The sequence below is a fragment of the Pseudorca crassidens genome, chromosome X (genome assembly GCF_039906515.1).
Source record: "Pseudorca crassidens isolate mPseCra1 chromosome X, mPseCra1.hap1, whole genome shotgun sequence".
Classification (NCBI taxonomy): Eukaryota; Metazoa; Chordata; class Mammalia; order Artiodactyla; family Delphinidae; genus Pseudorca; species Pseudorca crassidens.
Genome location: NC_090317.1, coordinates 112,243,298 through 112,267,576, shown reverse-complemented (window position 1 = coordinate 112,267,576; position 24,279 = coordinate 112,243,298). Strand labels below are relative to the sequence as shown.

Sequence of the window (24,279 nt, the reverse complement as noted above, 5' to 3'; positions counted from 1 at the left end):
AGGACATCTTGGTTGCTTCCAAACTTTGGAATATCTGTGTGCAGCTTTCTGTGTGGACATAACTTTTCAACTCATTTGGGTAAATATTGGTGAGTTCATTTGCCAACTCGTATGATAAGACGATGTTTAACTTTGTAAGAAGCTGCCAACCTGTCTTCCAGTGTGGCTGTACCATTTTGCATGCCCACCAGCAGTGAATGAGAATTCCCGTTGCTCCACATCTTCATCAGCATTTGGTGTTGTCACTGTGTTTGATTTTAGCCATTCTAATAGGTGTGTATGGTGGTACCTCGTTGTTTTCATTTGCAATTCCCTAATGACATATGATGTTAAGCGTCCTTTCAGGTGCTTGTTTGCCATTTATATATCTTCTTTGGTGAGGTTTTTATTTAGATCTTTTGCTCACTTTGCGTTGTTTTTCCTACTGTTGAGTTTTAATAGTTCTTCGTATATTTTAGATATATGTCCTTATCAGATATATGTTTTACAAATATATTCTCCCAATCTGTAGCTTTGTCTTTTCATTCTCTTAACAGTGTCTTCTGCAGAGCAGAAGTTTTAAATTTTAATAAAGTTCAACTTATCAGTTTTTTCTTTCATGGATTGTGCTTTTGGTGGTGTATCTAACAACTCATTGCCAAACCCAAGGTCACTTGGATTTTATCCTATGTTATCTTATAGAAGTTTTATAGTTTTCCATTTTAATTTTTGTGAAAGATGTAACGTTTGTGTCTAGGTTCTTTTTCTTTTCTGCATGTAGCTGTCCAGTTGTTCTAGCACCATTTGTTGGACTCTCCTTTCTCCATTCTCCATTGAATTGTGTTTGCTCCTTTGTTAAAGATTGGTTGACTGTACTTGTATGGGTCTATTTCTGGGTTCCCTATTCTGACTCATTGAGTCTATTTATCTATTCTTTGCCAATACCACAGTGTCTTGATTACTGTAGCATTATAGTAAGTCTTGAAATCGGGTAGTCAGTCTTCCAACTTTATTCTTTTTCTTCAATAAAAGGCAAAAAGGTCTTTGCCTTTCCACGTAAACTTTTGAATCACTTTGTCAATATCCACTGAGTAATTTGCCTGAGTTTTGATAGAGATTGCATTGAATCTTTAAATCAAGTTGAGAAGAACTGATAACCATATTCAGTCTTCCTATTTATAAACGTGGAGTATCTGTTTATTTAGATCTTTGATTTCTTTCGTCACTTTTGTAGTTTTCCTCATATATAGTGTATATTTTGTTAGATTTCTAAGGTTTTTTTGATGTTAATGTAAATGATGTGTTTTGAATTTCAAATTCCAGTTCTTTGCTGATGTATAGGAAAGCAATTGACTTTTTTTTTTTTTTTTTTTTTTTTTTTAGCAATTGACTTTTGAATGTTACCTTGTCTCCTGTACCTTGTTATAATTGCTTGTTGGTTCCAGGAGTTCTTTTTGTTCAGTTCTTCAGAGTTTTCTACAGAGACATTCCTAGCATCTGAGTACAAAGACAGTTTGCTCTCTTCCTTCCCAATATGTATAACTTTGCTTTCCTTTGGTTCCTTATTGCGTTAGCTAGGACTTCCTATAATGATGTTGAATAGGAGTGGTTAGGGGGATGCCTGCGTTTTGATACTGGAGCTTGATCCTGTTGTAGGGGAGCAAAATTTGCCGCTGCAAAATGTCTCTTTGGCATACAGATTATTTCAGCTGAAAACAGTCAAGACTCAGGAAGAAGTTTTCACCTTTCCCTAACAGCCTAAAGAGTATAGATAGAAGACCTGTTCCAGGAAGGGAGCTATCACCACAGGTAACTACAGTATAATATGAACTAAGTGTGGCAGACAGGGAAGAACCTAGCAAAGTCTGTAAAAATTCCTCTCTGTGTCACATTACCTCTGTATGGCCCAGCAAACATTTGTTTACCAAACATTTGCTTTTTCATCTCCATGTCAATTGCCTTCCTCCCCTTTGAGGTCCCAGACCACTACCCCCAACATCCACTTTTTGTCTTTAGCTGAAGATGGTATTTAAGGTGAGGGCTTCTGCCGTTTTTGGTGAGTTACTCAGTTCTCCTGGGTCTCTCCGCTGTATACATATTAACACACTTTTATTTGATTTTCTCCTGTTAATCTGTCTCATGTCAATTTAATTCTTAGACCAGCCAGAAGAACCTAGACAGGTAGAGGGATTTTTTTCCTTCTCAACACCAAACATTTCTTTTGCCAATGTTAAGCCTTGTTAGTAGAGGGTACTGCAGGGATAGTGCAAGTCATAGCAGAGAAAGTGCTTCTCTTGATCTTTTCAAGGTGCTTTAGCTTTTGCTCTCATGACATGGCTGCTAGCGGTGTATGAGAGACCCAGTTGTACTCACCATTCGTTTCTCCAGTACCAAGGAGGATGGTTTCTTGCTCATCATAGTGGACTACTGGCTGTGAACCAGCTCCGCCTATGGCATCCCAGTGATCTTCTCTACCATCCAGTGGGCTACAGTCAAACCCTCTCCAATGGGATTAAAATCTCAGTCTTGGTTTGGAATGGGGGATTTCCAAGTCTGTTCCTTCCTTGGATAACCTCCCTCAGTCTTAGGGGGATTAGCTGCTCCCAACATTTGCTATTCCTGTGTTCTTGAGTTTTCTTTGCCCCATTAGTAGTTAACCAACTTTTACTAGCTAACAGTTCTTTTTTAAAATTAATTAATTAATTAGTTTATTTTTGGCTGCATTGAGTCTTCGTGGCTGCGTGTGGGCTTTCTCTATTGCAGTGAGTGGGGGCTACACTTTGTTGTGGTGTGCAGGCTTCTCATTGTGGTGGCTTCTCTTGTTGTGGAGCATGGGCTCTAGGCATGCGGGCTTCAGTAGTTGTGGCACATGGGCTCAGTAGTTGTGGCTCGCGGGATCTAGAGCGCAGGCTCAGTGGTTGTGGTGCACGGGCTTAGTTGCTCCGAGGCATGCGGGATCTTCCTGGACCAGGGCTCAAACCCATGTCCCCTGCATTGTCAGGCAGCTTCTTAACCACTGCACCACCAGGGAAGTACCAGTTAACAAGTCTTTTTTTTTTTTTTTTTAGAAATTTCATGTAATGTCTGAAACACTTACATTAACATATTTCCATACAAATAACCCAAAGAAAGTTTAGTATTAGTTTTTTTGTTTGTTTGTACTGCAGGTTCTTATCAGTCATCAATTTTATACACAACAGTGTATACATGTGAATCCCAATCGCCCAATTCAGCACACCACCATCCCCACCCCACTGAGGATTTCCCCCCTTGGTGTCCATACATTTGTTCTCTACATCTTTGTCTCAACTTTTGCCGTGCAAACTGGTTCATCTGTACCATTTTTTCTAGGTTCCACATACATGCGTTAATATACAATATTTGTTTTTCTCTTTCTGACTTACTTCACTCTGTATGACAGTCTACAGATCCATCCACGTCTCAACAAATGACTCAATTTCATTCCTTTTTATGGCGGAGTAATAGTCCATTGCATATATGTACCACAACTTCTTTATCCATTCGTCTGTCGATGGGCATTTAGGTTGCTTCCATGACCTGGCTATTGTAAATAGTGCTTCGGTGAACAATGGGGTGCATGTGTCTTTTTGAATTACAGTTTTCTCTGGGTATATGTCCAGTAGTGGAATTGCTGGATCATATGGTAATTCTGTTTTTAGTTTTTTAAGGAACCTCCATACTGTTCTCCATAGTGGCTATATCAGTTTACATTCCCACCAACAGTGCAAGAGGGTTCCCTTTTCTCCACACCCTCTGCAGCATTTGTTGTTTGTAGATTTTCTGATGATGCCCATTCTAACTGGTGTGAGGTGATACCTCATTGTAGTTTTGATTTGCATTTCTCTAATAATTAGTGATGTTGAGCATCTTTTCATGTGCTTCTTGGCCATCAGTATATCTTCTTTGGAGAAATGTCTATTTAGGTCTTCTGCCCAGTTTTGGATTGGGTTGTTTGTTTCTTTAATATTGAACTGAATGAGCTGTTTATATATTTTGGAGATTAATCCTTTGTCCGTTGATTCATTTGCAAATATTTTCTCCCATTCTGAGGGTCGTCTTTTCGTCTTGTTTATGGTTCCCTTTGCTGTGCAAAAGCTTTGAAGTTTCATTAGGTCCCATTTGTTTATTTTTGTTTTTATTTCCATTACTCTAGGAGGTGGTTCAAAAAAGATCTTGCTGTAATTTATGTCAACGACTGTTCTTCCTATGTTTTCCTCTAAGAGTTTTGTAGTGTCTGGTATTACATTTAGGTCTCGAATCCATTTTGAGTTTATTTTTGTGTATGGCGTTAGGGAGTATTCTAACTTCATTCTTTTACATGTACCTGTCCAGTTTTCCCAGCACCACTTATTGAAGAGACTGTCTTTTCTCCATTGTATATCTTGGCCTCCTTTTTCATAGATTAGTTGACCGTAGGTGTGTGGTTTTATCTCTGGGCTTTCTATCTTGTTCCATTGATCTATGTTTCTGTTTTTGTGCCAGTACCATATTGTCTTGATTACTGTAGCTTTGTAGTATAGTCTGAAGTCAGGGAGTCTGATTCCTCCAGCTCCGTTTTTTTCCCTCAAGACTGCTTTGGCTATCTGGGATCTTTTGTGTCTCCATACAAATTTTAAGATGATTTGTCCTAGTTCTGTAAAAAATGCCATTGGTAATTTGATAGGGATTGCATTCAATCTGTAGATTGCTTTGGGTAGTATAGTTATGTTCACAGTATTGATTCTTCCAATCCAAGAACATGGTATATCTCTCCATCTGTTGGTATCATCTTTAATTTCTTTCATTAGTGTCTTATAGTTTTCTGCATACTGGTCTTCTGTCTCCCTAGGTAGGTTTATTCCTAGGTATTTTATTCTTTTTGTTGCAATGGTAAATGGGAGTGTTTCCATAATTTTGCTTTCAGATTTTTCATCATTAGTGTATCGGAATGCAAGAGATTTCTCTGCATTAATTTTGTATCCTGCTACTTTACCAAATTCATTGATTAGCTCTAGTAGTTTGCTGGTGGCATTTTTAGGATTCTCTATGTATAGTTTCATGTCATCTGCAAACAGTGACAGTTTTACTTCTTTTCCAATTTGTATTCCTTTTATTTCTTTTTCTTTTCTGATTGCCATAGCTAGGACTTCCAAAACTATGTTGACTAATAGTCGTGAGAGTGGACATCCTTGTCTTGTTCCTGATCTTAGAGGAAATGCTTTCAGTTTTTTACCGTTGAGAATGATGTTTGCTGTGGGTTTGTCGTATATGGCCTTTCTTATGTTGAGGTAGATTCCCTCTATGCCCACTTTCTGGAGAGTTTTTATCATAAATGGGTGTTGAATTTTGTCAAAAGCTTTTTCTGCATCTATTGAGATGATCATATAGTTTTTATTCTTCAATTTGTTAATATGGTGTATCACATTGATTGATTTGCGTATGTTGAAGAATCCTTGCATCCCTGGGATAAATCCCACTTGTTCGTGGTGTATGATCCTTTTAATGTGTTGTTGGATTCTGTTTGCTAGTATTTTGTTGAGGATTTTTGCATCTATGTTCATCATTGATATTGGTCTGTAATTTTCTTTTTTTGTAGTATCTTTTTCTGGTTTTGGTATCAGGGTGATGGTGGCCTCATAGAATGAGTTTGGGAGTGTTCCTTCCTCTGCAGATTGTTGAAAGAGTTTGAGAAGGATGGCTGTTAGCTCTTCTCTAAATGTTTGATAGAATTCACCAGTGAAGCCATCTGGTCCTGGACTTTTGTTTCTTGGAAGATTTTTCATCACAGTTTCAATTTCATTACTTGTGATTGGACTGTTCATATTTTCTATTTCTTCCTGGTTCAGTCTTGGAAGGTTATACCTTTCTAAGAATTTATCCATTTCTTCCAGGTTGTCCATTTATTGGCATAGAGTTGCTTGTAGTAGTCTCTTAAGGTGCTTTGTATTTCTGCAATGTCTGTTGTCACTTCTCCTTTTTCATTTCTAATTTTATTGATTTGAGTCCTCTCCCTCTATTTCCTGATGAGTCTGGCTAATGGCTTATCAATTTTGTTTATCTTCTCAAAGAACCAGCTTTTAGTTTTATTGATCTTTGGTATTGTTTTCTTTGTTTCTATTTCACTTATTTCTGCTCTGATCTTTATGATTTCTTTCCTTGTGCTAACTTTGGGTTTTGTTTGTTCTTCTTTCCCTAGTTCCTTTAGGTGTGAGGTTAGATTGTTTAGTTGAGATTTTTCTTGTTTCTTTAGGTAGGCTTATAGCTATAAACTTCCCTCTTAGAACTGCTTTTGCTGCATCCCATAGGTTTTGGATCGTCGTGTTTTCATTGTCATTTGTCTCTAGGTATTTTTTGATTTCCTCTTTGATTTCTATAGTGATCTCTTGGTTATTTAGTAACGTATTGTTTAGCCTCCATGTGTTTGTGTTTTTTACATTTTTTTCCCTGTAATTCATTTCTTATCTCGTAGTGTTGTGGTCAGAGAAGATGCTGGATATGATTTCAATTTTCTTAAATTTACTGAGGCTTGATTTGTGACCCAAGATGTGATCTATCCTGGAGAATGTTCTGTGCACACTTGAGAAGAAAGTGTAATGTGCTGTTTTGGGATGGAATGTCCTATAAATATCAATTAAATCTATCTGGTCTGTTGTGTCATTTAAAGCTTCTGTTTCCTTATTTATTTCATTTTGGATGATCTGTCCATTGGTGTAGTGAGGTATTAAAGTCCCCCACTATTATTGTGTTACTGTCGATTTCGTCTTTTATAGCTGTTAGCAGTTGCCTTATGTATTGAGGAGCTCCTATGTTGGGTGCATATATATTTATAATTGTTATATCTTCTTCTTGGGTTGATCCCTTGATCATTGTGTAGTGTCCTTCCTTGACTCTTGTAACATTCTTTATTTTAAAGTCTATTTTATCTGATATGAGTATAGCTACTCCAGCTTTCTTTTGATTTCCATTTGCATGGAATATCTTTTTCCATCCCCTCACTTTCAGTGTGTATGTGTCCCTATGTCTGAAGTGGGTCCCTTGTAGACAGCATATATATGGGTCTTGTTTTTGTATCCATTCAGCAAGCCTGTGTCTTTTGGTTGGAGCATTTAATCCATTCATGTTTAAGGTAACTATTGATATGTATGTTCCTATGACCATTTTCTTAATTGTTTTGTGTTTGTTTTTGTAGGTCCTTTTCTTCTCTTGTGTTTCCCACTTGGAGAAGTTCCTTTAGCATTTGTTGTAGAGCTGGTTTGGTGGTGCTGAATTCTCTTAGCTTTTGCTTGTCTGTAAAGCTTTTGATTTCTCCATCGAATCTAAATGAGATCCTTGCAGGGTAGAGTAATCTTGGTTGTAGGTTCTTCCCTTTCATCACTTTAAGTATATCATGCCACTCCCTTCTGGCTTGTAGAGTTTCTGCTGAGAAATCAGCTGTTAACCTTATGGGAGTTCCCTTGTATGTTATTTGTCATTTTTCCCTTGCTGCTTTCAATAATTTTTCTTTGTCTTTACTTTTTGCCTATTTGATTACTATGTGTCTCAGCGTGTTTCTCCTTGGGTTTCTCCTGTATGGGACTCTCTGCGCTTCCTGGACTTGGGTGGCTATTTCCTTTCCCATGTTAGGGAAGTTTTTGACTATAATCTCTTCAATTATTTTCTCGGGTCCTTTCTCTCTTCTCCTTCTAGGACCCCTATAATGCGAATGTTGTTGCGTTTAATGTTGTCCCAGAAGTGTCTTAGGCTGTCTTCATTTCTTTTCGTTCTTTTTTCTTTCGTCTGTTCCACAGCAGTGAATTCCACCATTTTGTCTTCCAAGTCACTTATCCATCCTTCTGCCTCAGTTTTTCTGCTATTGATTCCTTCTAGTGTAGTTTTCATTTCAGTTATTGTATTGTTCCTCTCTGTTTGTTTGTTCTTTAATTCTTCTAGGTCTTTGTTAAACATTTCTTGCATCTTCTCGATCTTTGCCTCCGTTCTTATTCCGACCGAGGTCCTGGATCATCTTCACTGTCATTATTCTGAATTCTTTTTCTGGAATGTTGCCTATCTCCATTTCATTTAGTTGTTTTTCTGGGATTTTATCCTCTTCCTTCATCTGGTGTATACCCTCTGCCTTTTCATCTTGTCTGTCTTTCTGTGAATGTGGTTTTTGTTCCACAGGCTGCAGGATTTTTGTTTTTCTTGCTTCTGCTGTCTGCCCTCTGGTGGTTGAGGCTATCTAAGAGGCTTGATGGGAGGCTCTGGTGGTGGGTAGACAGCAATTCTCTATAATGAATTTTCGTTGTTCAAATTACTCACTTGGTTTGTGTCACCTGACTAGAATGACAGATTCTTTTACATTTTTGGTTAACTTAAACCTTCAAGTAATCTCCCAACTGAAATTCTGTGATTGGGTTTGAGGGAAGGGGGCATAGAGTGTAGGAAAGGGCACCTGGCTATGTGGGCAGGCACAGCAGTTTCTGGCTCTGTGAGGGGCTCAGGTGTTGTGGCTGACTAGGTGGGTGAGATGTGAGCAGGACTAACTGGCATATGGAGCAAATGGGACCCAGCATTCTTGGGAACTCCTTCCTCAGGATTCTATTCCGGAGATGTGGCTAGAAGGGGAGGTTGGTTGCACCATCTGAGATGTGGTGGGCTTGAAATAACAAGGAGGAAGAGCCTGCTTGATTACTGTCCAAAAGAAAATGGACTGTATTAGCAAGTCCAGATGGGGTCAGGGCTGCTGGCTAAATCCTGAGAGGCACCCACAGCAGCTATGATATTCCGTCTGCTTCTGCCCATATGCAGCTGGTTACGTTGTTGATGGCCACAAAAAGAGATGTTCCACAGCCCCGAAGGATTTTATCCTTCTAATGAGCAGACAAGCTGCAGATATTTATATGATACTGTTTAAACATTATAAGATGCAACATTTCAGGAAATGGTTTGCAGAAACTATACATATTGATAGTTAATGTAAATAATTTTTATCACGGGTTTGTTTTCCTTGGTGTGTACACTCTCTCGTCCCTGGGGATACGGATGAGCAAAGTGTTTTGTTACACTGCCTTGCTCCTGCTGGCAGTGACACAGGTGCAGAACTGCGGGCATGATGAATGAAATGCCAACTGCATCACTGCGGCCTGTGCTCAGCTCAAATTGCCGTCAGTAGAGGAAATAGAATTCATTAGTTTTCTTTCAGAGCACACACAAACACATGGGTCTGAAAGAATGTATGATGGCAGCAAGGAGAAATGGGCAAAGCCCAACCTTTTTTTCCTCCTGAGCAGCTCTGGCAACAGATGAAACAATAAGCCTTTGGATGCACTGTCTTTGTCAGTAGATGTTTGAGAATGTGGTATCCCTGTGGCAAAATGCTCTGTGGATAACTGATCACATTTTTTTTACAATCTCTCAGACCTATTGAGAAAATAATATTGATTTGTTACAGAATCCAAAATTCTTCAAATGCTCAAAGAAAATATAACCAAATGCTCAACAATTTTAAAGGATTCAGATAAAAATAACATGCATGAATATTACTTTCATGACTTATGTGGTGAGTTATCTAGGGTGGTGAGTTGAGAGCCTTTATTTCATATCTATTTTCATTTTGGCACTGGCTGAGCTAATGCCATTTGACGCTAAGTGTGGGGCTCTGGCATGATGACAGAGCACCACATTTGGAGAAAAAGAGACTCTCTTGAAAAAAATTAATCCTCTCAGGGTTTCTGAGATGGTTGGGGACTAGGAGCAAGCTTAACCCAAGTTCTGGCTTTGTGTTTTCCAAACTAGACTGATCTTGGAGATTTTGACTAGAATTCTGTGCTGGGACCCAGGAATCTGTATTTGTAACAGGTACCCAAGTTGCAAATTTGGAAAATATCATTCTTGTGTATATATTCAAAAGTGAAGTTTATTTCTCAATGCAGTTTGATGCCCTTGTCCAGCCAGATGTAAGTTGGCATGATTCACCTACATAAATATATTTTTTAAGGTTTGGGAACACTGGTCTCAGCATTCGGGAGAAAACACGAAAAACAACAACAACAAAAACCACTCCCTGTATTGAATTGAGCAGCTGAAAGGCAAATACTTGGGCTTTTCTTCCCAATTATGCTGTTTGGGCTGGTAGACTGTTGGGGATGAAATGTATTCAGATAGAAAAATCATTCTTGGGACTTCCCTGGTGGCGCAGTGGTTAAGAATCCGCCTGCCGATGCAGGGGACACGGGTTCGAGCCCTGGTCCGGGAAGATCCCACATGCTTCGGAGCAACGAAGCCCGTGTGCCCCAACTACTGAGCCTGCGCTCTAGAGCCTGCAAGCCACAGCTACTAAGCCCACGTGCCACAACTACTGAAGCCCGCGAACCTAGAGCCTGTGCTCTGCCACAAGAGCAGCCACCGCAATGAGAAGCCCACACACTGCAATGAAGAGTAGCCCTCACTTGCTGCAACTAGAGAAAGCCCACGCACAGCAACAAAGCCCGAATGCAACCAAAAAAAAAAAAAAAACATTCTTGCTCCTTCCTGATCTATACTTCTTTTTTTTCCCTTTAAAATGTAACATTTATTGCCTTTTTCTAATTACAAAAAATAATTCATCCTCAATGCCAAAACTCCCAAAGAAAACAGAAAACAAAAATCTATAATTTCATCACCTAGAGATAACTTTGCTATATGTTTTCTAAAGACGCAATGATACGTGCTTCTTGAGGCTTATAATTACATCATGACCACTTTGTGAGAAAAAGTAATTGTAAGTTAAAACAGGAATGTTAAAGATAACCTATAGAGAGTAGAATTTCACTCCTGCTACATTTTCATATTTGAAGAAATGCTGATAAATCCAACTGCCCTTAGAATTCTAAGAGAATCCATATTTTTAGAATTTATAAATACTGTCTTCTATTCTAAAGTTGTCATACCTTAGATATGTTTTTTATTCTCTAAAGAGTTTTTTCTTAACCTTTGCATATCTATCATTCATTCATTCATACATTGTATAATTGTTGAATATTTATTACGGAGATGCAGCATTTAAAGACTGTTAAGGTACATTCCTCCAGTGAGCTTATTTTCTGGGTTAGGGGAAAGAAATAAATAAACAAATTAAGACATTTTCAGATTCTTTGGATTGGGTGATCAAGGAAAGTTACTGTGAAAAGGTGACATCAGAGTTGATACCCAAGAAATTAAAAGTATCCCAGCCTTGGGAAAATGAGAGGGTGTGTTTCCCTACAACCTCTACAGAATGTGTTACAGAATGGTTTTGGTTTAATTTGGTTTGGTTGATTTGCTAGGTGAGAGATAGTGTAGATTTAATTTACTTTTCTTTCAGTTTGAGTGGAGTTAAACATCTTGTCATATATTTTAGGGCCATTGTAATATAATCTTTTGCTCATTTTTTTCACATTGAGTTTTTGGTCTCTTTTTCCCTCGATTTTCAAAAAACTTTATATAACAAGGGCTTATTTCTCATTCATACTACTTGTCTATCAAGGGTTGGAATTCAACTCCACATTGTCCTTAATTTCAAAGTGTACAGTATGATATTGTTAACTATGGGCATGGTGTTATACAGCAGATCTCTAGAACTTACTCATTTTATATAGCTGAAACTTTATACCCTTTGAATAGAAACTCTCCATTTACCCCTCTCCACAGCCCCTGGCAACCACCATTCTACTCTCTGTTTTTATGAGTTTGACTTTTTAAGCTTTCACATATAAGTGAGATCATATAGTATGTGTCTTTCTGTGTCTGGTTTATGTCACTTATCATAATGTCTTACAGGATCAGCCATGTTGCTATAAATGGTAAGATTTCTTTCTTTTTAAAGGCTGAGCAATATTCCATTGTATTATTCATATATGTATCACATTTGCTTTAGCCATTCATCTGTTGACAGACACTTAAGTTGTTTCCATGTCTTGGCTACTGTGAATAATGCTGCAATGAATATAAGAGTGCAGATATCTCTCCAAGATACTGATTTAATTTCCTTCGGATATATACTCAGAAGTGGGGACTTCCCTGGTGGTCCAGTGGTTAAGACTCCGTGCTTCCACTGCAGGGAACTGAGATCCCACATGTCATGTGGCGCGAATTTAAAAAAAAGTGGGATTGCTGGATCATATGGTAGTTACAATTTTTTTTTAATCACAAATAAGGTCTTTTATTTGTCACCATTAAAAGTCTGATTTTTAAACAGATTCTTGGACTGGTGGCTCATATCCATCAGCTCATTCAACTTTAGGACCGGTCTCATCCCCAGTAGCTTTTCCAGAACTACTACCTTCACCATGTAGCTCCATGAGTTTTCCCAGTTCAAAGTTGGGCTTCTTCAGCATTTTTACTTTTCTAACAAAGACATCATGGAGTGGATAAATAGATTGGCAGGCCTTTTCTATGTCTTTTCCAATGCTGTCTGGAATCAGTTTATTGACCACCTCTTTCAAGTCATTTGTCTGCACCTCTCGGGTCAGGATTTCCATCATCTTCTTGCACATCTGGCGGACCTGCTGGTGCTGGGCATAAGAGGCCTTCTGAATCTGATTGTTGCGCTTTTTAGTAAAACCCACACAGAATAGACGAAGCAAATAACCATCGATAGTCTTGACATCAACGTGAGCTTCAATCATGGTCTGCCATTTTTTGACCATGGAGCACATTTTGTCACGGGTAAGATCCATGCCATGGAAATTAGTCAGGCAGTTTTTTTCCCTGAACATCCTCAGTAATAAGCTTAAATTTTCTAAATGCAGCTTCATCATTCTGCACATCAGCAGGGCTCACTGCAAACACATGACCCTTGAGGCCATCAGATGCGATTTTGGTTCCTTGAGTTCTCGTGACTAGTGTTTTCCCAATATTTCTTATATTGAACATAGCTGGTGCTTTCACATCATACCAATCTTTCTTAAATAATGGGTCAATTACTTTCTTCTTGGCTCCCTTTTTACCGCCTCTCGTAAGGCGCTTGTTCTTACCGCCCCATAGTTACAATTTTAAGTTTTTGAGGAACCTCCATACTGTTTTCAGTAGTGGCTGTATCAATTTACATCCTGACCAACAGTGTACAGGGTTCTTTTTTTCTCCAAATCCTTGCCATCACTTGTTATCTTTTGTCTTTTTTGATAAGAGCTATTTTAACAGGTGTGAAGTGACATACCATTGTGGTTTTGATTTGAATTTCCCTGATGATCAGTGATGGTAAGCATCTTTTCACAAACCTCTTAGATTTTTGTATGTCTTCTTTGGAGAAATATCTATTCAAGTATTTTATACATTTAAAAAATTGGATTATTTGATTTTTTTGCTATTGAGTTGTAGGAGCTCCTTACATATTTTGGATACTCACCTCTTATCAGATACATGGTTTGCAAATATTTTCTGCAATTCTGTAGGTTTCTTTTTCACTCAGTTGATTATTTCCTTTTCTGTGCAGAAGCTTTTTTAGTTTGATGTAGTCTCACTTGTCTTTTTTTGCTTTTCTTGCCTGTGCTTTTGGTGTTATATCCAAGAAATCAATGCCAAGGCCAACGTCATGAAGCTTTTCCCCTGTGTTTTCTTCTAGGAATTTAACAGTTTCAGGTCTTATGTTTGTCTTTAATCCATTTTGAGTCGATTTTTGTATATGTTGTAAGATCGGGTTGAATCTCATTCTTTTACATGTGGATGTCCAGTTTCCCCCATGCCTTTTTTTTTTTTTGGAAGAGATTGTCTTTTCCCCATTGTGTAGTCCTGGCACCTTTGTTGAAGATCACTTGACTGCATATACGTGGATTTATTTTTGGACTATATGTCTGTCTTTATGGTAGTGCCATACTGTTTTAATTACTATAATTTTATATGTTTTGAAATCAGAAAGTGTGAAGTTTCCAGCTTTGTTCTTCTATCTCAATATTGTTTTGGCTATTTGGAGTCCTTTGTAGTTTCATCTGAATTTTAGGATTGTTTTTTCTGTCATTGGGATTTTGATAGAGATTATATTGAATCTCTAGATTGCTTTGGGTCATATAGGCATTTTAACAATATTAAGTCTCCTCATCCAAGAACATGGGATGTCTTTCCATTTAGTTGTGTCTTCTTTCATTTATTTCATCAGTGTTTTGTAGTTTCCAGTGCACGAGTCTTTTAGTTAATTCCTAAGTATTTTATAATTTTGATGCTATTTTAAATGGGATTGTTTTCTTAATTTTCTTTTTAGATAGTTCACTGTTAGTGTATGGAAATGCAGTTGATTTTTGTATCTTGCAACTTGACTGAATTCATTTATTAGTTCAGTTTGTGTGTGTGTGTGTGTGTGTGTGTGTGTGTAATTTTTAGGGTTTTCTACATATAAAATCTTGTCATCTGCAAGCACATGTAATTTTACTTCTTCCTTTATGATTGTAGTACTTCCAGTACTATTTGGAATAGAAGTAGAAAGAGTGAGCATCCTTGCCTTGTTCCAGATCTTAGAGGAAAAACTTTCAGTTTTTCACCGTTAAGTATGATGTTAGCTGTGGGCTTTTCATATATGGCATTTATTATGTTGAGGTAATTTCCTTCTATTTCTAGTTGAGAGTTTATATCATGAAAGAGTATTGAATTTTGTCAAATGCTTTCTTTGCATCTATCGATATGATCATGTGATTTTTATCCTTCATTCTATTAATGTGGTATAGGTCTGTTCAGATTTTCTGTTTCTTCATAATTCAGTCATGAAGAGGTTGTATTTTCCTATGAATTTATCCATTTTTTCTAAGTTACCCAATTTGTTAGTGTATAATTTTTCCTAGTAGTCACTTATGATCTTTTAATTTCTGTGGCATTAGTTATAATGTCTTCTCTTTTGTTTATGATTTTATTTATTTGAGTCTTCTTTTTTTTTCTTAGTTAATTTAGCTATAGTTTTGTCAATTTTGGGAATCTTTTTGAAAACCAACTCTTAGTTTTGTTGATTTTTTTTCTGTTCTCTGTTTTGTTTATTTGTACTCTTTATCATTTCTTTCCTTCTGATAACATTGGGTTTAATTTGTTTTTATTTTTCTGGTTCTTTGAGGTGTAAAGTTAGATTGTTTGCGATCTTTCTTTTATAATGTAAGCATTTTTCACTCTAAATATCCCTCTTAGTACTGTTTTTGCTACATCCTATAGGTTTTGGTATGTTGTATTTTTGTTTTTGTTTGCCTCAAGGTCTTTTCTAATTTCCCTTTTGATTTCTCCTTTGACTCATTGGTTGTTCAAGATTGTGCTGTTTAATTCCCACATGCTTGTGAATTTTTAAATTTTCCTTCTACTGTTGATGGCCAGTTTCATTCCATTGTGGTCAGAAAAGAACTTAGTATGATTTCAGTATTCTTGAATTTGTTAAAACTTGGTTTTTGACCTAACATGCTTTGTATCCTGGAGAGTGTTCCATGTGCACTTGTGAAGAGTATATATTCTGCTGCTGTTGGAATGAACGTTATGTATATGTCTGTTAGGTTCATTTCAAATTTAATGTTGCTGTATTTCTCTATTTGTTAATTGATCTTCTCTCTGGATGTTCTATTTTTTATTGAAAGTGGGGTCTTGAGCTTTCATATTGCTGTTTAACATCTTTTCATTTCAACTTGGAAGAACTTCCTTTAGCATTTCTTGTTAGGCTAGTCTAGTGGTAATGAACTCTCAGCTTTTATCTGTCTGGGAATGTCTTTATCTCTCCTTGATTTCTGAAGGATAGTTCTGCTGGATATAGTGTTCTTGGCTGACAGGTTTTTTTTTTCCTTTCAGCAGTTTGTATATATCATTTGCCTGTCTTCTGGCCTGCAGGGCTTCTGTTGAGAAGTTTTCTCATAGTCTTATGGGAGTTACATGTATGTGACAAGTCACTTTTGTCTTGCTACTTTTGAAATTCTCTCTTTGAGTTTTGACAGTTTGATCGTAATTTGTCTCATTGTGGATTATCTGAGTTCCTCTTAGTTGTGGTCATTGGACTTCTTGGATTTGGCTATCTATTTCCTTCCCCTGCTTTGGAAAGTGTTCAGCCATTATTTTTTCAAATCAGCTTCTGGTCCTCTCTCTCTTCTCCCTCTGGGACTCTCATAATGTATATATTGGTTTATATGATGGTGTTTCATAAGTCCCTTAAGCTGTCTTCACTCTTTTTCATTCTCTTTGCTTTTTACTTCTTTCACTGGATAATTTCTACTGGCCTATCTTTGAGATTGCTGATCCTTTATTTCTGCTTGATCTAGTCTGCTTTTGAACCCCTCTACTGAACTTTTCAGTTCAGTTATTGTATTCTTTAGCTTGAAAATTTCTGTTTGGTACTTTTCAATGTTTTCTATTTCTTTGGTTCTCACTTTGTTCATGCCTTATTTTCCTGACTTCTTAGAGCATCTTTATGATGGTTGTTTTGAATTCTGTCCGATAAATCATATATCTCTGTTTCATTCGTGTTAGTTTCTAGAAATTTATCTTGTTCCTTTGTTTGGGAAATCATTTCCTGTTCCTTCATTTTCTTTGACTCTTTGTGTTGGTATTTGTGCATTAGAGAAAACAGCCACCTCTCCCAGTCTTCCTGGACTTACCTTTATGGGAGGAGACCCTCACCAATCATCCCAGCTAGAGGTTCTGGGGGCCTGTCAATCCTTTATGCTAGTCCAAACCACTATCTTCGATCTTAGTGATCCCCATGTGTTTAGAATATGTTGGGTCCCATCAGTGTTCCAAGACAGGTGAGGCAGAAGGCAGTCTGTTGGGCAGCCCCTGGAAAATTAGTCCTTTGGATGTACTGTCCAGCCTTTTCCCTTTCCAGAGAGAAGCTGAAATCTTTTTTTTTTTTTTTTTCTGCTTCCTCTGTACTGAGCTGGGCGGAAGGCCTATGACGACTGGTGGTATACTAGATCAAACTGCGGTGTTTGGTCTCACTGAACCCCAGGCATCTAGTGTATGCCAGGTCCTGTCAGTACTCTGCAACACATAGACAGAAACCAGCCCCTTAGGGAGCCCCTGAAAAAGTTGGATTATTGGAGGTGTGGTCTGACTCTTTCCCTCGACAGAGAGAAACTAGGAGCTGGGAGTTTCCTTTGATCATATGACCCTGGGCAAGGGTAGGGGTCATAGTTAAATGGTCTCTCATGTTTTCCTGCTGGCTTCATTGTGGCTGGTTTTGCATTTGCCTGGAACGCAGGAGCCTCTCAGCCAGTTTCTGGATTTCTCACAAAGGGTGTTTGTTCATGTACTGTTGTTGAATCAGTATGTCTGTTGGTAGAGGGAAAGTCCAGGGCTTCCTGTTCCACCATGTTGCTGATGTTTCCCCTGAACATTCTCCCTCCAATTTTAAGAGTTCTTTATATATTAGTGATACCAGTTCCTGTCTGATTTGCATTACAAATCTGTTCTCCTAGTGTATCATTTGTTTTACTTTGCTTGTGATGTTTCTTTGCCATGAAAATTTTAAATAAAATTTAGCAACTTTTTTTCTTTCATTGCACCTAGGTTTTTGAGTAATAATTTGAAAGGCTTTCCCAACCCTCAGATTATAGAGGAATTCGTGCGTATTTTTCTCTAATATTTGTTTCTTTTTTGTCTAATATTTAATCTAGTATTTCATTTTTAACTTTCAGATATCTGATTCATCTGGAGTTTATTTTTGTGTAAGGTATGAGGTATACATCTAATTTTTATCTTTTTCCAAATGGCTGCCCAGTTGTTCCAGCACCATTTAATAAAAAGTTTGTCTTTGACCTAGTTAAATGAGGTACCATCTTCATCACGTACTATATTTCCATATATACTCAGGTCTATTTCTGCACTTTCTGTCCTATAAACTGGTCTGTCTATTCAAGCACTGGTATTACAATTACAGAGCCTTTACAGTCTGTTTTAATATCTGGTAGGCCTAGTCCTCCCTTACAGCTTTTCCATTTCAGAGTAAACACTACACTAATCCACATGGATCCTCTTTCATTATTTTGCAACTAGTGTGCACTTTGTCATTCTGAGAATGATTTTAGTTCAGTCTTAGGTCCTTTATTGTCCTCTTCTCCTGCACAGTTTTTCTGGGTCATCCTAGCTTTTGCTAATGCTGGAGGAGGGAGCTTGGAAGATAGCTCTACAAGAGATAGGTATTTATTTTTCCGCTTGCAGATAATTTGATTTTTTTTTTTTTTGGTATTTTTTATCTTCCAGTTATGATGAGAGTATGGAACTTTTGTGGTTTTTTATTTTCTTCTTGTTGATCTGTATAGTTTTTTGGGGAATATGCCACACAAAAAAAATCTTGTTTAGGTAGTTACCATTCCCTCACTGTATTGCTATTTTTTTAAAACAGAAACTTCAGCTTACATCAGAAATACTGTTGTTCTCATAGAAAAGCTCCTTTCAATATTCTAAAGTGCTTTAACTTTTTTCTACCCTGGTCAGAGCAATACCTAGTAGGAAGACAGAGGAGTAGAAAATAAGGATCTAAGACCAATACAAAAGCTATTACAGTTTCCCAGAAATGCATTAATTTGTCAAAATTGAGTAATAGTAGTAAGTTTTTCCTATAATAGTATTAGCATTTTCTAGCAGGCCTTTTAATAATACCAATTTTTTATATACTTTCAAAGAGCTTTGATGTCAATTGAATTATTTACTTATGATTTAGGTATTAGTTCTTATAGGCTTTCTGGCTATCACTTAGTATGAAGACAAAGTGTGTAATTCAGGCAATATTAATCTATTCTTAGAGGGTTGTTTGCAGCCCCTGTAAACATTGGCTAGAAATGATTTACCCTGCCTTATTACCACTGTGACTTTCACATGTATTTTTAAATGAGAAAAGTAGTTGCTTGAACTATATAGTGTCTGGGGGAAAGTGACTTAATATTACCTGTTGTTGTTGGGAGTTTGAAAATAATAGAAGATACTGGCATCCTAGTCCGTTAAAGTTGTACTTCACTGTCATTGAAAACAGTATTTTGGGGGGACATTACTCTGATAATTTTGCTTACTGGAATTTCATTTGAAAGGCTAATTGCCTTCCTAAAGGATTAGTGTGATAAGACTATATCCTTGATGTGATAAACTTGCAACTTTTCAAAAACCTTATTAACCATTTTTTTCAGTAAAAAATGAAATATTTATTCAGTCAAGAGAGAAAGCAGAGTATCATCTTAACTATTTTTAAGTTAATAGTTCAGTAGTGTTAAGTATATTCACATTGTTGTGAAAGAGATCTCAAGAACTTTTTCATCTTTCAAATCTGAAATTCTTTACCCATTAAAGGACAACTCTTTCTTTCCCCCTTCTCCCAGCCCCTGGTAACCACCACCCTACTTTATATTTTTATGAATTTCACTACTTTAGATACCTCACATAAGTAGAATTATACAGTATTTTATCTTTCTGTGACTGGTTTATTTCATTTAGCATAATGTAAAAACTTCTAACTTTTTTATTTCCATTATTCTGGGAGATGGATCGAAAAAGATATTGCTGCAATTTATGTCAGAGAGTGTTCTGCCTATGTTTTTCTCTAGGAGTTTTATAGTGTCCGGTCTCACATTTAGGTCTTTAATCCATTTTGAGCTTATTTTTGTATATGGTGTTAAAGAATGATCTAAGAACTTATAACTTTAAGAAAAGTTTATGTTGTCTAATCTTATAAACTATAGGGCAGAGTAGACGGCTATGCTACATTGATTAATAACGTGAGGGTAAGCCCATAAATTGTGTGCTAACAGTCTAATTCTGGTTAAGATTGGAATGACCAAAAGTTATTTCCAATTTACCAACTTTCGTATCTATTTCACAAAATAGAGATACCCCATCATAATTAATATTAAAAGCTAATGAATAAATGGAAGAGCTACATTCTAAAATTGTTTGGGAGGAGAAGTAATGGAGAGTTATAAAAGGATATGAATCATGTTTTAATCAAAATATGTTAAAATACTATTGTATATATACAACTATAGGATGAGAGATTATTTGCTTCTAGGAATTCTGACAGTTTGCAGATATTCTTGACTCAGATTCTTCTGATTTTTTATTTATGCATTAATCATGGATTTTATGGGCCCACTAGGGTTATAGAAAAGTTACTTCTGTACAGAGCCGTATGAGATTCATTTGAATTCATTAATCCCATTCCCAGATGTGTTTAAGTCAGTGAGGTCAGTTTAGTGTTGAGGGATTTACATGTAATATATATGCTTGTTCTAGAAGCCAGATATAAACTTTGAAATAGTTACATAACTTGGAGAAATAGAAATGTGAAATATATATATCTAAGATAAATGGATTTTGTGGTTTAACAAACTGTCATGAGGAAATTCAATACCTGAAATCTCTTTAAAATATCTGCTTAGTATCTTCCTCTTCAAAAGCTCCTCTCTCCTTTTTACATTTAAAAGGAAGGGTGTAGGGGCTTCCCTGGTGGCGCAGTGGTTAAGAATCTGCCTGCCAATGCAGGGGACACGGGTTTGCTCCCTGGTCCAGAAAGATCCCACATGCCGTGGAGCAGCTGAGCCCGTGTGTGACAAGTACTGAAGCCCGCGTGCCTAGAGCCCGTGCTCCACAAGAGAAGCCACCACAATGAGAAGCCCACGCCCCCACTCCCTGCAACTAGAGAAAGCCCACGCACAGCAACAAAGACCCAGCGCAGCCAAAAAAAAGAGAAGGGTGTGGAGGAGGAGGAGAATAACAAGTTGGAGAATGATTTTTTTCCTTGGCCTATTAGGGAAATATGTGATTTCTCAGACAAAGAATACATTATTTTTTTCAGATATCTAGGTATATCAGTCACTTGTAAGCTAAGTAAAAACTCTCAATGATTACATATGATTGGGTATATATATATGTATATATGTGTGTGTGTGTGTATACACACACACACAGTAGCGCGATTGCACAAAAGGTTTCTCTTTTCCTGTGTAATTATTAGGCACTACTATTAGTTACATGTGAGTCAATATTCCCAATGAATGGTTTTAAGTAACCAATTTTATGAATATTGAGCATGCAATCAGTTAGTGCTTCATAATAGATAATTTAAGAATGTTAAGATGAAATTAAATTTGGGAATAATATTAAAGAGAAATAAGTGGGGACCACTTTAAAAGCATTAAAATAATAGCTTAATGTATACAAGGAAATAAAAGACAAGATTGATAATTTCAGTAGCAAACTAGAATCTTTAGAAAAGAACTAAATGGAAATACTAAAAATGAGAAATACAATAACTGATATTGATAATTCAGTAGATGAATTTTCTAGCAGATTAGATGCTATGAAATAGAGAATTAGTTAACAGGAACGTAAGTCAGAAGAAAATATCCAAATTGAAACATGAAGAGATAAAGGAATAGAAAATGCATAAAGAGCATAAGAGATACAGATTCAGTGAAAATTTCTTACAATCCAGGATCCCTATATCAAGTTAAAATATCCTTCAAAAATGTAGGTAAAATAAGGACATTTTCAGAAAAACAAATACCAAAGGTGTTCGATACCAGCAGACCCACACAAAAGGAAATACCAAATGGTATTCTTTGAGTGAAAGGGAAATAATCCCAGAAAGAAGGTTCCAAATGCAGTGAGGAATTACGAGTGATGAAAAAGGTAAAGATGTGTGTGGAAAAATCTAAATGAATATATGTATAAAAGCATAATAATAATGTATCATGAGGTTTAAAATACATGTGGCATTATATAACATAGATTATGTTATAATCTATAGGCTAACCAGTAAAGCAACATGAAAGAATGTACAACTACCAAACTAACAGAGGAGAAAAGTAACAGAAAAAAACCCTAATTCTATTTGAATGAAAGCAAGAAAAAAAGAAAAAATAGAGGAATTCAGACATGGTGAGACAAATAGAGATCAAATAGTGTAATGGTGTATTTACACCCAAATATATCAGCAGCTACTTTAAATGTAAAGGCCTAAACTCTCCAATTAAAGTAAAACATTCTCAGACTGAAAAAAAGAACAGAACCCAACTATCCATTGCTTACAAGAGATACACCCCAAATACAAAGGTATAGAAAGGTTGAAAGTGAAAGAATGAAAAAATACACTGTGAAAACACTAATGGCCCTTTCTGCACATGCACATCACAAAAACTGGTATAACTATAATAATGTCAGACAAAGTAGACTTTAAGGGGAAAGAGTGTTACCTGGAGATGTAGAGGGATATTGCATAATGATAAAAGGTCCAATTAACAAGGAAGAGAAAAAAAAAAACTAAATCTGTATTGACCTAATAACATATATTCAAAATACATAAAGCAAAAATTGACAGAATAAGGAGAACTAGATAAATCCACAATAACAATGGGAGATTTAAAAAAATTTTAATGAAGACTTTACTTTTTTAGAGCAGTTTTAGGTTCATAGCAAAATTGAGGGGAAGGTACAGAGATTTCCCTTATACTCCGTGCCCCCACACATGTATAATCTCCCCCATTATCAACATCTGTTGTTTCACAACTGCCTCAGGAACTTCCCAGGTGTAATATGAAACCAGGCCCCTTACATGGAGGGCAAGGAGAGACTGAAGAAAGAGGCAGGCCACTGCATATTGGTAGGTGACAGGTTTAATAAACAAGGGAATTTACAAGGCTTGTCTTGGGCAACCACAAGATAAGTAGATTTCTGCACTCACCTACCAGAGTCTTAAAAGCTTATGTAGAGGCCTTAACTGGGTTCAGTTATGTACCCAGTCCAGACAGCCTCAACACCACATTTCTATTTTAAGGTTGTATAAATTGGAGCAGCTTCTGAGAGTGGGGAAGGCAAGCAGAATGCACATTCCAAGGACAGGGGAGAGGATGTGGAGCCTCCAGTTGCCTGGGTCTAACCCTTGGGTCAACTGGTGGTCATGTCTTCTTGATTACATCCTCCAACAACATCCTCCATCAGAATGATGTATTTGTTACAATTGATGAACTTACACTGACACATCATAATCACCCAAAGTCCATAGTTTACACTACTGTTCAGTGTTGGTGTTGTACATTCCATGGGTTTGGAAAAAATGTATAATGGCGTGTACCATCATTATGGCATCATATAGAGTGTTTTCATTGCTGTAAAAATCATCTGTGCTCTGCCTATTTATTCCTCCACTGCCAACCCCTGACAGCCACTGATCTTTCTACTGTCTCCATAGTTTTATCTTTTTGAGGATGTCACGTAGTTGGAATCATAAAACAAGTAGCCTTTTCAGATTGGCTTCTTTCACATAGTAATATGCATTTAAGCTTCCTCCATGTCTTTTCATGGCTTGATAGCTCGTATCTATTTAACACTGAGTAATATTCCATTCTCTGGGTGTACTATGGTTTATTTATCCATTTACCTACTGAAGGACATCTTGGCTGCTTCTGAGTTTTGGTAATTATGAATAAAGCTGCTATAAACGTTCATACACAGGTTTTCATGTAGGCATAAGTTTTCAGCTCCTTTGGGTGAGTGCTAAGGAGTGCAATTGATGGATTATATGATAAGCCTTTTTTAGTTTTATAAGAAATGGCCAACCTTTTCCAAAGTGGCCATACCATTTTGCATTCCCACCAACGTGAATGAGAGTTCCAGTTGCTCCATATCCTCATCAGCATTTGCTGTTGTCAGTGTTCTGGATTTTGGCCGTTTTAATAGGTGTGCAGTAGTATCTCATTGTTGTTTTAATTTGCATTTCCCTGATGACATATGATGTGGACCTTCTTTTCATATGCTTCCTTGCCATCTCTATAGCTTCTTTGGTGAGGTATATGTTAAGGTCTTTGGCCCATATTTTAATTAGCCTGTTTATTTTTTTATTGTTGAATATTAAGAGTTCTTTGTATATTTTAGATAACAGTCCGTTATCAGATGTGTCTTTTACAAATATTTTCTCCCATTGCATGGTTTGTCCTCTCAGTCTTTTGACATTATCTTTTGCAGAGCGGAAGATTTAAATTTTAGTGAGGTCTTCCCTATCAATGATTTATTTCATGGATTGTCTTTGGTGCTGTATTTAAAAGGCATCACCAAACCCAAGGTCATCTAGATTTTCTCCTGTGTTGTCTTCTAGGGGTTTGTAGTTTTGGGTTTGACATTTAGGTCTATGATCCATTTTGAGTTAATTTTTCTGAAGGGTCTATAGGCTGTCCTTAACTTCATTTTTTTTTTTTTTTACAAGTGGATGTCCAGTTGTTCCAGCAGCATTTGCTAAAGAAACTGTCCTTGCTCTATTGTATTGCCTTGGCTCTTTAATCAGAGATCAGCTGTCTATACTTATGGGATCTTTTTCTGTGCTCTCTATTCTGTTCCATTGATCTGTTTGTCTGTTCTGTTGCCAATAGCACACTG

General features: G+C 36.9%; 1 pseudogene; it reads right to left on the bottom strand.

Annotated features, from left to right (window-relative positions):
* Window positions 1-12,125: 12,125 nt before the first annotated feature.
* LOC137216721 (small ribosomal subunit protein eS1 pseudogene) lies at window positions 12,126-12,957 on the bottom strand (annotated as a pseudogene).
* Window positions 12,958-24,279: the final 11,322 nt, after the last annotated feature.